This window comes from Dermochelys coriacea, chromosome 6 (genome assembly GCF_009764565.3).
Source record: "Dermochelys coriacea isolate rDerCor1 chromosome 6, rDerCor1.pri.v4, whole genome shotgun sequence".
Taxonomy (NCBI): Eukaryota; Metazoa; Chordata; order Testudines; family Dermochelyidae; genus Dermochelys; species Dermochelys coriacea.
In genome coordinates, this window is record NC_050073.1 from 1,336,763 (window position 1) to 1,351,236 (window position 14,474).

Genomic DNA, 14,474 nt, shown 5'->3' on the forward strand with positions numbered 1-14,474 from the left:
TTCATCGGAGGCATCCAATGAAGTGAGCTGTAGCTCACGGAAGCTTATGCTCAAATAAATTTGTTAGTCTCTAAGGTGCCACAAGTACTCCTTTTCTATCAAGACTGTGATTTTTAGTGTCTAGCCAAGTTATGAATTTAAGCTCCCAGGCACGTCTTTTGAAGGCATTGGGCCAGTTTCCTTTCAGGACAAGGTCTGACAGGTCAGATATGGAGCAATTGTTTTGTTTGTCCACATGTGACAGCGTGTTTTTGTCTTTTACCATTTTCCTGGGTGAGTTCATTCAAGAGCGTAGTGACTCGTTTCACCCCACATTGTTGCTATTGGGGTATTTAGTGCACTGGGTGAGGCACACCACAGGTTGTGATGGGCATGTATAGACCTGTGGATCTTGAAATGTGCGGGGGGGGGTGCTGATCATCGTAGCAGAAGTAATATGTCTGCAGGGTTTGCATCTGTTGTTCTGGCAGGGCCTGGTGCTGTTTTGAGTTGGTGGGTCCTGGCAGATGGGGAGCTTGCTTCTGATGAGTTTGGCCAGGTTGAAAAGTTGTTTGAAGACCAGAACAGGAGGTTCGGAAAAGATTTCTTTCCGGACGGGGTTCCCATTGAGAATGGGTTGTAGTTGTTTGATGATACTCCGTATGGGTAGGTGACAACTAGGGGCTTGCGGTCAGGGTTTTTTTTATTTCCATACTGAAGCAGGTTCTCTCAGGGTATTTGGGGGGCCTGGCTCCATGATGCAATCTACTTCTCTCATGAAGTGTCCTTGTTTGGTGAAGGCGCTTTCAAGTGTGTTAAGGTGGGTGTCCTGGACTTTCTCCTCGGAATATATTCTGTGCTATCTGAGGCCTTGGCTGTTGAGAACAGATTTCTAGGTGTGTTTGGGGTGGTTAGTGGATCTATGAAGGTAGGTGTTGGGATCTGTGGGTTTCTTATATATAGTTAGCTTGCCAGTCGAGTTCCGTGGCTGAAGCCGAGTGTGGCGTCCAGGAAGTTGATGTTGGCATGGGAGTGTCCCACAGCAAGTTGAATGGGTGGGTGGGAGTTGTTCAAGTTGTGGTGGAAATCTATGGGGGAGTTTAGGTTGTCTGTGCAGAGTAGGACAATATCATGGATGTATCTGAGGTGTATCATTGGTTTTGTGATGCACTGGTCCAGAAATTCTTCTTTGAGGTGGCCCAAGAAGAGGTTGGCATATTGGGAAGCCATCCGAGTAGCCACGACTGTTCCCACAGTTTGGACAAAGTGTTCCAGGTGAGGATGAAACAGAGGAGTTTGGTGATGTGCTCGGGGTGGAGATCTGAGGACTGTCCCATTGTCTTGTAGATATTTGAGGCAGGTGGCGATGCCCTCATTGTGAGGGGGGTTGGTGTGTAAGGAAGTGACATCCATGGTGTTCTTCTGAGGGAGGCTGCTGATGCTGCAGAGTTTGTGGTGGAAGTCAGCTGTGTCCTGGAGGAAGCCAGGCCTTTGTGTGGTGAGTGGTTTGAGGATGGTTTCAATGATTCCCAATATTCCTTCGGTAAGAGTGCTATGGGCAGATACGATGGGTCTGCCTGGGTTCCCTTGTTTGTGTATCTTGGGAAGCAGGTAGTTGGTCCCTGGGGTGGGTTCTTGAGAGATGAGCTTGTAGAGTTTCTCTTGGAGTGGTTTGGGGAAGGATTGGATGATATCCTTACATTCCTGGATGAACTGTGACGTGAGGTCTTCTTTGAGTTCTTTATAATAGGCGGTGTCGGAGAGTTTGTTATTTGGCCTTGTTGATTGACTCATCACAGTTGAGGACTATGATGGTGCCCACTTTGTCGGCAGGTTTGATCACTACCTGGTGATTGGATTTCAGGGACTGCATAGCTGCCCTCTTGGAGGTGGAGAGATTGTGCTGGATGTGATGTCTATTAAGGATCTCAGTCAACTGTTTCCCTGAAGCAATCAATGTAATGATCAAGAGCGTGCTTTCGTCCGTTGTGGGGTGTCCCATCAGACCACTCTTTTTGCTTATGACTGTTGGTGGGGACGTGGTAATTGGGGGTTGTATCATCACTGTTGTGAAAGAATTCCTTGAGGCAGAGTCGGCGGAAGAATTTTTCTAGTTCTCCACATTTTAGTATGGTATCAGGTGCTGTGGTGGGGCAGAAGGTCAGTCCCCTTAGGGAGTACAGGTAACTCAGCTCCGGTTAGGGGTAGTCTCGATAAATTGACGATGTCAGTTTGTCTTTTAGTGGCCCTGTGGTGGGTCCTGGTGCCACGGTCTCTCCCAGAGGTGGTGTTCTGTGGGTTGGAGTTGGCTCCACGTTTTGTTTTTGTGTTGGATGGCTGTTGTCCGTTTGGTTTTTTTTGATAGATGTTTTGGGTTTCTTGCTTGATTTTCAGGTAAGTTTCCTGGTTGTTTTCTCTTCCAGCGTGCAGGAACATGGGATGACTTTTTGTTTGAGGTGGGATGGTCCCTTCTGGAGTATGAGGGTGCAGTAAGTGGTTCCTCAATTTTTCTGCTGAGCTGTTCAGTGCATTTGGAGTGGTACGTCGTGGTCAGAAGGTTATAGCGAGCGAGACCTCTGGGGATGATGTGTTGTTTCTTGCCTTTGCTTAGGAAGCAGCTGTTGCTGTGTGATAGAGGTGCCGTTATTGAAGGTTCTTTGCATCGTGTTGGTCTGTTAGCTCTGCAGTGTTCACATGCAAATACTTTATGTCCTTGCTGGTGCCTGGCCCGCCACACTGACTACTTGGCTTATTCAAGTTATTTAGTTAATCCTGGATGTCCTTCGTGGAGGAGGTTTAGGATTTCTCCTCTCCTTTTGTTTGGAATTACGATGCAATTGTCTTTAACCATGAGTCCATTTGACTCACTTAACTGTCCACGCACCACAAGGTAGTCTCTGTTCACTTCTTTGGTGGTCTTTAGACACTTGGGCCAGCCGCCCCTAAAGTAACTTAGAACTTCCTGAAGTGGAGTGTCAGTCGAGGTTGCTTTTCATACTGGAGTAGTTTCCTTTCTCACACTGGTCTGTATGTGTCCACAGCATCCACTTATCCCTTTATGTCATCTTCGAACACATGGGTAGCTGAGTGCAACATTCATCTCTGTGACAGGGTGTCGATTATGACCAGATTTTTCTGAGGAACATATCTAGGAATTGGCTTAAATCACATTAAGCTTAGCAGTAGACGTTGGCATCTCAGCAGTGCTTGATCCCAACCTTTTCCATTAAGTAGTTTATGATCCATTATCAATGTAAACAAATTGAGTCCACACAGTTGTCTGTAGAAGTTCTCATGTGCCCATATGCTTCCCACGGACGCCTTCTCGATCTGTGCATATCGTTTTTCTGCTTGTGAGTGTGCAAGGGCAAAACGCAAGTGGCTTCCACTCCGAGTTGTTTTAGTGCAACAACACCCCACTTAGGCCACAGCTGATTCCATCTTTATTTGGGGGGGAGGCGGAAAACACATTTTTCCTTGTTTAGCATCAGTCCAGACTGACTGATCAGGGTTAGGACGTCGTTGAGGGTTTTGTTGCGGTCCTCCATCGAAGGTCCATATCTCAGAATATTGTCCACGCAGACAACAACTCTGTGTGTGCAGTTTGGCCATCTTTCCTTGGAAAATGTCAGGTAATCCCAAAAGATCATCTTAAAAAGCAGACTCTCCCCGAGGGTACGGTAAATGTAGTCAGTTTAGCTCTTTCTTTGGCCACAGCAGGGGTTCTCAAATGGGGGGTCGGGACCTCTCAGAAGGTCACAAGGTTATTACGGGGGGGGTCGTGAGCTGTCAGCCTCCCCCCCAAAATCTGCTTTGCTTCCAGCATTTATAATGGTGTTAAATGTCTAAAAAAAGTGTTTTTAATTTACAAGGGGGTGGAGGTCGCACTCAGAGGCTTTCTGTGTGAAGGGGGTCACCAGTACAAAAGTTTGAAAATCGCTGGGCTACTGAAATTTGCCAGAATCCACTCAAGGCGTCCAGCTTGGTGAATACTGTAGCTCCTTTCACTTTGGGAGGAAATCATCCCCTGTTGGAGGATAGATTTTTCTCTCACAACTGCTTCATTTAAGTCTTTTAAGATCCACACAGATTCATATTTTTCTTTATAACTGGTACCCCTGGGGCACAACCTGCTGCTGGCTCAGAGATCTCCTAGATTAAGCCAGGCTGCTCCATTCTCTCTAACTCAGGTTCCATTTTATGCAGTAACGGGATAGGAATCCTGCGAGGTGTATGTACACGGTATGGTTCAGCATTGTCTCGTAAGGTGATTTGTATGGGCTGTCCTTTCAAAAGTCCAGTGTCATCAACAATGTTCCCTCTAATTTTTCCCACCCGTGTGCGGAATGAATTTTATTATGTGCACCAATATGGAGGCGATGTGTGACACATCACCTCCATACTGGTGCACATAAGACATTCAGGTGGTGGGGGTGGGGCTGAGTGGTTTGGAGGATGGGAGGGGGCTCAGGGCTGGGGCAGAGGGTTGGGGTGTGAGCAGGGTGAAGGCTCTCGCTGGGGGTGCGGGCTCTGGGGTGGGGCTGGGGATGAGGGGGTTGGGGTGCAGTAGGGTTCCCTGGGGCTACTGTGGGAAGAGAGGGATTTGGAGGCGCCTCTCCCTGCCGCGACAGGTCCAGGCTAGGCTGGTCGGGGCCGGGGGAGGGGTGCCTGTTCCCGGTCCGTGGCAGGTTTGGGGCCAGGCTAGGTCGGAGCTGGGGGAGGGGTGCCTGTCCCTCAGCCGCGGCAGGTCTGGGGCTGGGCTGGGTCAGGGCAGGGCGCTGTGGCAGGTCTGGAGCTCAGGGAGGGGCACCTGTCCCCCAGCCACGGAAGGTCTGGGGCTGGGCAGGGTCAGGGCAGGGCGCTGTGGCAGGTCCGGGACAGAGGCATCTCTCCCCGCTGCAGCCCTGAGCACCCGCACGGCGCTTAATAGGCAGCTGTGCGGCCACACAGCTTAGAGGGAACGTAGGTCACCAGATATTTCACTGAGGTCTTCCACCTTTCTCACGAGGCCCATCATGGCTGGCAGGCTGCGGCTGAGAAGGCTCTTGGCCAGTGGTCCTTTGATCCCATGTCTTTGTAAGTTGTTTCTGTGGTGAACTGGCCCATGCAGTTCACATTATCTCCAGGGCTTGTCAGAGCTGTGACAGGTGACCTCAGCTCTGGGAGGGTTGAAGGCAAGTCCTTCCGAGATAACTGTGACCTCAGCTCCTGGGTCAATTTTAACGTCATGAATATTCAGGTTCACTCTCCAGGAAGGCTCTGTATCATCACAAGTGATAGATTCCACAAACAATGGCTTTTGATTGTCTGTAATATGAGTCAACCCCCTTACAATTTTGGCGCCGCAAACAGCTGCAAAACGTCCATATTTCGTGCATGTATCACACCGTGCGCCTCTGGCTGGATATGCATCATCTCCTGAGATCTGACTTTTTCCATACCTTGAGCATGTAGGCTGGAATGTGTCCCTCTTTAGTCTGCCCTAGAAGTTCTCTCTCCTTGCCTTGGGGGGGGGGTGTCTCATGATAATGACTTTCAGCACTCAATTGTCTGTTTACAGTTTCTAAGCAAGTTTCAGGTTTGTCAGATTGCTCTACGTTGTTGATAAATTCTATAATCATTTGCCTGATCACACTTCGGTTCAGTATGAAATATACCTAAGAGACCAAATAACCAATGTCAGTGAAGTTTATTAATATGGTACTGGGAAAAAAGTTCTACATGAAACCAGTCTCCGAAGACTGCAGCCATGTTACATGCAAGCCATGTTACATGCAAGCAAAAGGCGTGCCCCGCAAGCTACACCCCTAAAGTCGTCTTTTCATACTTGTTGTACCAGCAAAAAAGGTACGGCATACATCATTTACTTAGTCAGCTTTTTGCCTTGCTTGTTTTGGGACCATGGTGTGCCCCAAGCATTCCAGGTTCCGATGCACTCTTGTCTTTGTTTTCAGTACATACATCCCAGGTACTAAGGGGGATGAAGGCATCTCCTGCCCGTGTTGACAACGCCTTTCCTGTTGTTATGAAGAAATAACCATCTGGCCTGATACTGACAGTTTTCCTATCTATTCCAGACCAGGCTTCCTTCAACTGAAGCAAGGTGTTATGGGATATTTAGCATAAGTGTTCAGGAATATAGTAAAGGTGCAGGCCACTCTAGGCTATATTACTGCTAGACTTGTGCTTAATATATACGCTTGAATGTTTAAAATACATGTATTGCAGATAGTCGTTACCAGCGTAATATACGTATATTAGCCAGCACATAAGGTTTTTTTTTCCTGACAATAGCTCACCTTAATTGATCACTCTCATTATAGTGTGTATGGCAACCCCCATTTTTTCGTGTTCTCTCTGTGTATACATAGATCTTCCGACTGTATTTTCCACTGAATGCATCCGATGAAGTGAGCTGTAGCTCACGAAAGCTTATGCTCAAATAAACTTGTTAGTCTCTAAGGTGCCACAAGTCGTCCTTTTCTTTTTGCTGATACAGACTAACAGGGCTGCCACTCTGAAACCTGTAGCCAGCGTATGTGAGTCAGCAAGCTTTAGCTATTTGATTAGCTGTGACTAGGGATAATCTCTCTTCAGTTCAGTTGTTGCTGCTGGTTTTATCTGTTATCCCAATAACCAGCCAGTCCTCTGATATTTTCATGTGTTGCATTCCCAAAATCACAGTTTTCAGCCAATTCAGGCAGAGCTCTCATAAAACACTCAACATTTTCCCCTGGTTCTTGAATTCTCTGGGGGGCAAAGATGCTCTTTTGTAAACCACATTTTCCCTGAGGTATGCATCAAACACAGACAGGACCCTTTGACAAAGAATCATCTTTGTCACTGTCTGCAGATTGAAAGCGATGCTCTGCTTGCTTCCCCATAGCACAAATTAAAGACAACACCTGGATATTTCCAGTTTCTTTCTGGAGTGCGTTTGCAATTCAAAATCTTGTTTCCAGGCTGTCAGTTTGTCAAAGCTGAAGCTCTCTGGGGCATTGAAGAGGGGCATATTGAGAGGCTCCTGTAATCTTTGTTGCTTTGTTCCTTTGTTTCTGATCTTAGTTTGCTCCTGGCTCCATGTTATGTTCTTCTGTACCAGAGCTGGACTGGCAAAAGAGCTTCCTTTTACATAGAGCCCTGCGTGGATAGATAATCTATATCTGCGGATGTGGATATCTGTCGATAGAAAGCAGGCGCCAGGCTCACTGGCAGCTGTCCCTGGTCATGCTGGTATGTGTGCAAGTGGCTCGCACGCTCCCGGACAGGAGTCCCATCCATGGACAGCTGTTGGTAAGCCCAGTGCCGGCTCCACTGGACAGGGCTGGGGGCGTCACACCCATGCTAAATTGTGAATCCGCGCAGGGCTCTACTTATTCACATCACATGTGTTCATCATTCATAAGTGGGACCCTCCCAAATTCAGGGTCCATTTTGCTCAATTTCACGGTCATAGGATTTTGTCAGCTATTTAAATCTGAAATATCATGGTGTTGGAATTGTAGGGGTCCTGACCCCAAAAGGAGTTGGGGCGTGGGGGGTCACAAAGTTATTGTAGGGGGGGTGGCAGTGCTGCTACCCTTACTTGTGCACTGCTGCTGGCAGCAGTCCTGCCTTCAGAGCTGGGTGGCTGGAGAGTGGCGGCTGCTGGCCGGGAGCCCAGCTCTGAAGGCAGAGCCGGTGCCAGTAGCAGGGCAGAAATAAGGGTGGCCTGGTATGGTATTGCCACCTCTGTCTACAAAGCTGGGCCCTCAGTCAGCAGCTTCCATGCTCCAGCCACCTAGCCATAGGAGGTGACTTCCCCTCTGCTGGGTGGGTGCTCACCACCCTCGCCCCTGCACTGCCCTTGCCCACCCCCATTCCACCCCTTCCCCAAAGTCTCTGCCCCACCCCACATTTTCCCACCCCAGCCCCACCCCCTTCCTCCTAGTCCCTGCCCCTGCCCTGCTTCTTCTCCACCTCCTCCGGAGCGCGCTGTGTCTTCACTCCTCCCTCTTCCTCCCGGAAAGTCCTAAGTGCTGCCCAACAGCTGTTAGGCGGTGGGGGGCAGGAAGCGGTGGGAGGGAGGGGGAGAAGGAGGCAAGGAGGGAGGAGCTTGGCTGCCGGTGGGTGCGGAGCTCCTGATAATTTTTTCCCGTGGGTGCTCCAGCCCTGGAGCACCCACGGAATCGGTGCCTATGCACCCAGCTCTGAAGGCAGCAGCACAGAAGGATGGTATGGTATTGCCCGTTACTTCCGTGCTGCTGCCACTCTCCGGCCACCCAGCTCTGAGGCAGCGTAGAAGTAAGGGTGCCAATACTGCGACCCTCCTAAAATAAGCTTGGGATTCCCCGCAACTCCCTTTCAGATCAGGACCCCCAATTTGCGAAACGCTGGTCTCCCCCGTGAAATCTGAACAGTATAGCGTAAAAGCACACAAAAGACCACATTTCACGGGGGAAGACCAGATTTCATTGTCTGTGATGCATTTTTCATGGCCGTGAAATTGGTAGGGCCCTATTCATAAGCTCCTCAGGTATGGCTGACGTTAGTTTGAGTAAGGTATTTTACACGCAGCCCCACCTCGTGGCTGAATGGGATAATACAGTTTAACATTCCACTACAACTACCACCATGCAACAGGCTCCAGGCCCACGCATGCTGGGAAATGTAGTCCATGCCCCCTCCCACTCAGGGACTCAGTTGAAATTCCTGGGGTGCCTAGTGTAGCCAAGGATAAAAAGGTATCAGATCTATTTAGGCCACAGAGATGAATATAAGTAATGATTCATGTTGTAACACAAGGGCCTACGGGCCTCAGGCTTGTAAGATATTTAGCTTAGCCAAATCAGGCCTCAGGAGGGCAGTTCCCAGCCCATGGGTCGCAACTCCAGTTTTGGCCGGAGAGATGATGCTGTCTGCCCCCAAACACGTCTGAACCTGTTCTACAAACGCCGCGCCAGTACAGTACGAGGTCACATTGTGCGGAGGTTGCCATTTTGTAACCTGGTGCGGCGTTTGGGGAGCAGGCCTGGATACGGTGGCTATGTAGAGGTGGCTGCGCAGATGCTGATTTGGCCATTGGCACCGTCCAGCCAAGGGACGTGAAGCCAGAAAGTCCTTATCTGTGAGCAGCAGCCTCGTCAAAAGAGCATCTTCTTTGCTTCAGCTGGTAGGAGCCTGTGCTGGCCTTTTCGGAGACAGGAATCCGCAGTGGCTTGTAAGTGCCTCAAGGCAGGGCCTTATCTTCTTTTATGCCACCTTGAGTACCTGACTGGAATCATCCTAAGTCACTGTCTCCATGGTGACCTGATATCACCACACAGGGCCTTCCTAAGTCCTGGCCTCATTTGCTTGACAGTGAATTCCTCTTTCAGATTTGTGATATGAGGCACTTATTTTTAAGCAAAGTATCTGTTTCAGCCTCCAGCAGCATGTGTAGTCATGCAGTTGAAATGAAAAACAAGTCATGAATGAAAACTAAAAGTCCAAGAAACGTGCTCCCAAATATGAATAGGCTTTCTTTGAGTATGGCTTCACAGGTGTCTTGGTCAAGCACGAAGAAAGACCAGATGCCTGCTATGTCATCCAGTATTATACAGCAAAAGCATCGAGCCCACTAAATTTAAACGACACCTGGAAACCCTTCACAAGGAACACACAGGAAAACCAAGGTCATTTCTCCAGCGCTGGAAAGAAGAACTTTCGTATCAACAAATGCAATTCAAGAGAGTCAAATCCGTCTCTGACCATGCTCAGAAGGTATCCATTGAGGTGAGTTATCACATCGCACAGGTTCAAGAAGCATCAGACAACTGGAAAGACTTTGATTTTGCCAGCTGCAATCAACATGATGAAGATAATGTGTGGGGAAACTGAGGCAAACAAACTCAAAGCCACACCACTCTCCAATAACACAGTGGAACAAAGGATGGAGGTGATAGCAGCAGGTCAGGAAAACACACCGATGGAGCGTCTGAAAAACGCAGGTGCTTCAGGTTGATGCGAGCACTGAGGGTCGTCATGCACATTTCTTGGATTTTGTGAAATACATCCAGGAGGGTGCAACTCTCGAAGACGTTCTGATGTTCTGTCTCCCTCTTCCTGGACCCGAGATGGCACAAGGAATGTTTGATGTGCCACATGGGCACAGGCAGAACAAAAACTTGCTGTGTGATTGCATGGTGGGCGTTTGCACCGATCAACTACACCACGATTCAGTTTCTTCGTGCACGTCTGTTTGCAAAACTGGGTGAAGGCAGGAGGTCTGATCCCGCCGTGTTGCTGGAGAGTCCTGGGACGATTTTCTGAACTGAGACAAGCTGCGTGCCTATGCAGTGGACTGCAAAGAGAGTGGGATCATTGATTTTCCAGGTGACCAAAAGAAGATGTGTCTTTTTGCTTATGTCAGAGGCATCAGTTGGATCAGAATGAACTGAACACAGGTCTGCAAGGAAAGAACACCCAGGTCCTTCAGCTGAGTGATCGACCACAGGATTCGTGGCTCAAATTGTTTTCGGGAAGAATAATCTATTGAAGACAAACTATGAGTGTTTCCTGCAGCTTTCCAGGAAATTATTCAGCCTCCCGCACAGGTGATGGCTGAGCATCTCAGCTGGCTGGAGAAAGAGTTTGTGTCCTTTTCCTCCAACTTGGGAATGAGAAAGTATGATTCGGCGTGAAACCCCTTTCAGCACAAGCCTGATGCCATGGATTGGCCGGCAGCTGAAAGCGAAGAGCTCATCGGAAGTTCCTACAATCGATTCTTGCAAGGAACATGTGCCTAACTTTGTGGCTGTCTGGGGTCAAGACTCAAAAAAGGGTCACAGGCAGAAAGTTTGAGAACCTCTGCCTTAGGACAAGCGAGCTCTAATATAAAGATCCATTAGCGTAAGTCCGATAATAATAAACCTGCTGAGCTTGCGGATGTGTTTATGATCTGCTGATGCTTTGAGCGGAACTGCTGAGTTGGGATAACCACGTCCACGAGAGCTAAGCAGACACCACAGGATGACTGTTGGTAGCTGGGGTGAAATGTGAAAGACATCCTCCAGGCAACCAACTGTGCCTGTGGTGATCAGGTGACATCAGCGTTCGTGTGTTAAGAGGAACTAACAAGTTTGTTGATTGGAAAGGGGGGCAACCCACACATTGTGGGGGCTGGATGTTCAAAGACAGAAAAGGGGTCCAAACTTTCCCTAACAGGTTATAAAAGTGGTCTCCTGGAGGGGACGCCAGGATGGTGGCCACAAGGGAGGCTGGAGATGGTGACAATGAGGTGGAGAAGGAGGAGGATGATTGATGCTTTGGGAGGGTATAGTACAAATGCTAACCCTTCCATATTGTTCTCTCTGTCCCGGCCCAGGCTGCAGCATGTTGGCCGAAAGAGCGTTGTGTGGTCCCTGCATCCCCCGTCCATTGAAAACCTGGCTAGCTCCAGCGACCTTGAGGCTGAACTCTCTCCGATTACAGGAACGGTAACCCCTTGCCTGGGGTTAAGTAACTCGGAGCTATAGAGGTAGAGCTCATACAGCTGAACCTCAATTCCCACAATGCAACAGGATCCCACCCAGGGCAGGTTGGAATGGGTAGTCTAACCTGACCCTCCCTGCAAGAGTCAAGCCATTTCCAAGGGCTCCTGGGCCAGCTGAACTACAACTCCCAGAATGCAGCAGGCTCTAGCACAGGGCATGCTGGGAAATGTAGTTCCTCTCTCCCCCACTCAAAGCATTTCTTTCATTTCAAGGAGTGCTTGCGCCGTGTGAGCTACAGAGCCCCCCATTTCCCCTGGAACGGGTCTTGAATGGGGGCAGGGCAGGGGCCAATTCACAGTGAGACCCTACAATAACAATTTTCAGAGTAGCAGCCGTGTTAATCTGTATTCGCAAAAAAGAAAAGGAGGACTTGTGGCACCTTAGAGACTAACACATTTATTTGAGCATAAGCTTTTGTGAGCTACAGCTCACTTCATCGGATGCATGCAGCGGAAAATACAGTGGGGAGATTTATATACACACACAGAGAACATGAAACAATGGGTGTTACCATACACTCTGTAAGAAGAGTGATCACTTAAGATGAGCTATTACTAGCAGGAAGGAGGGGAGAAGGAGGACGGAGAGATTGAAGTGTTCTCCGACTGGTTTTTGAAAGTTATAATTCCTGACGTCTGATTTGTGTCCATTCATTCTTTTATGTAGAGACTGTCCAGTTTGGCCAATGTACATGGCAGAGGGGCATTGCTGGCACATGATAGAATATATCACATGGGTAGATGTGCAGGTGAGCGAGCCTCTGGTAGTGTGGCTGATGTGATTAGGCCCTATGATGGTATCCCCTGAATAGATATGTGGACAGAGTTGGCAATGGGCTTTATTGCAAGGATAGGTTCCTGGGTTAGTGGTTCTGTTGTGTGGTTGCTGGTGAGTATTTGCTCCAGATTGGGGGGCTGTCTGTAAGCAAGGACGGGCCTGTCTCCCAAGATCTGTGAGAGTGATGGGTCGTCCTTCAGGATAGGTTGTAGATCCTTGATGATGAGTTGGAGAGGTTTTAGTTGGGGGCTGAAGGTGATGGCTAGTGGCGTTCTGTTATTTTCTTTGTTGGGCCTGTCCTGTAGTAGGTGACTTCTGGGTACTCTTCTGGCTCTGTCAATCTGTTTCTTCACTTCAGCAGATGGGTATTGTAGTTGTAGGAATGCATGATAGAGATCTTGTAGGTATTTGTCTCTGTCTGAGGGGTTGGAGCAAATGCGGTAATATCGTAGAGCTTGGCTGTAGACAATGGATCATGTGGTGTGGTCTGGATGGAAGCTAGAGGCATGTAGGTAGGAATAGCGGTCAGTAGGTTTCCGATATAGGGTGGTGTTTATGTGACTGTCGCTTATTAGCACTGTAGTGTCCAGGAAGTGGATCTCTTTTGTGGACTGGTCCAGGCTGAGGTTGAGGTGGGATGGAAATGGTTGAAATCCTGGTGGAATTCCTCAAGGGCTTCTTTTCCATGGGTCCAGATGATGAAGATGTCATCAATGTAGCGCAAGTAGAGTAGGGGCATTAGGGGACGAGAGCTGAGGAAGCGTTGTTCTAAGTCACCATAAAAATGTTGGCATACTGTGGGGCCATGCGGGTACCCACAGCAGTGCCACTGATTTGAAGGTATACATTGTCCCGAAATGTGAAATAGTTATGGGTGAGGACAAAGTCACAAAGTTCATCCACCAGGTTAGCCGTGACATTATTGGGGATACTGTTCCTGACGGCTTGTAGTCCATCTTACAGACTCAAACGAGAGACTGCTGAATTGGAATTAATTTGCAAACTGGATACAATTAACTTAGGCTTGAATAGAGACTGGGAGTGGATGGGTCATTACGTAAAGTAAAACTATTTCCCCATGTTATTTCTCCCCCCACTTCACCCCCCACTGTTCCTCAGACCTTCTTGTTAACTGCTGGAAATGGCCCACCTTGATTATCGCCACAGAAGGTTTTCCTCCTTCCCCCCCCCTCCTTCCTGCTGGTAATAGCTCATCTTAAGTGATCACTCTCCTTACAGTGTGTATGATAAACCCATTGTTTCATGTTCTCTGTGTATGTATATAAATCTCCACACTGTATTTTCCACCAAATGCATCCGATGAAGTGAGCTGTAGCTCAAATAAATTTGTTAGTCTCTAAGGTGCCACAAGTGCTCCTTTTCTTTTTTACAATAACAACGCAGCCCATGCAGCCCTATGATAACAGACCAGTGTCTGTGAGACCCTACAATAACAACACAGCGCATGCACTGGTACGATAACAGATCAGTGTGCGGGAGACCCTACGGTAACAACGCAGCCCACGCAGCCCTACAGTAACACACCAGCGTGTGGGAGACCCTACAATAACAATGCAGCCTAGGCAGCCCTATGATAACAGACCAGCGTCTGTGAGACCCTACAACAGTGGTTCTCAACTTATTACAAATTGTGGGCTGCATGGGGACTGGCTGGCTGGCTGCCCACCCCAGACCCCTGCCATGTAGCCGCCCCAGACTCCACAGCTGGCGGGGCTGGGTGGCTACCCCGGACCCGGGGCCCCCAACCCTGCATTGGCAGCCGGAAGCCCTGACCCCACAGGGCAGCCTGGATCCAATGTCTGTGAGACCCTACAATAACAATGCAACCATAAGATAATAGACCAGTGTGCATGAGATCCTACATCACCGACGCAGCCCTAGGGCGACACCCCAGCCCGCGGGAGACCCCACGATACGGACGTGGCCCTAGGGCGACACCCCAGCCTGCGGGAGACCCCACGATATGGACGCGGCCCTAGGGTGACACCCCAGCCCGCGGGAGACCCCGCGATACGGACGCGGCCCTAGGGCGACAGCCCAGCCTGCGGGAGACCCCGCGATACGGACGCGGCCCTAGGGCGACACCCCAGCCTGCGGGAGACCCCGCGATACCGATGTGGCCCTAGGGTGACACCCCAGCCCGCGGGAGACCCCGCGATACCGACGCGGCCCTAGGGTGACACC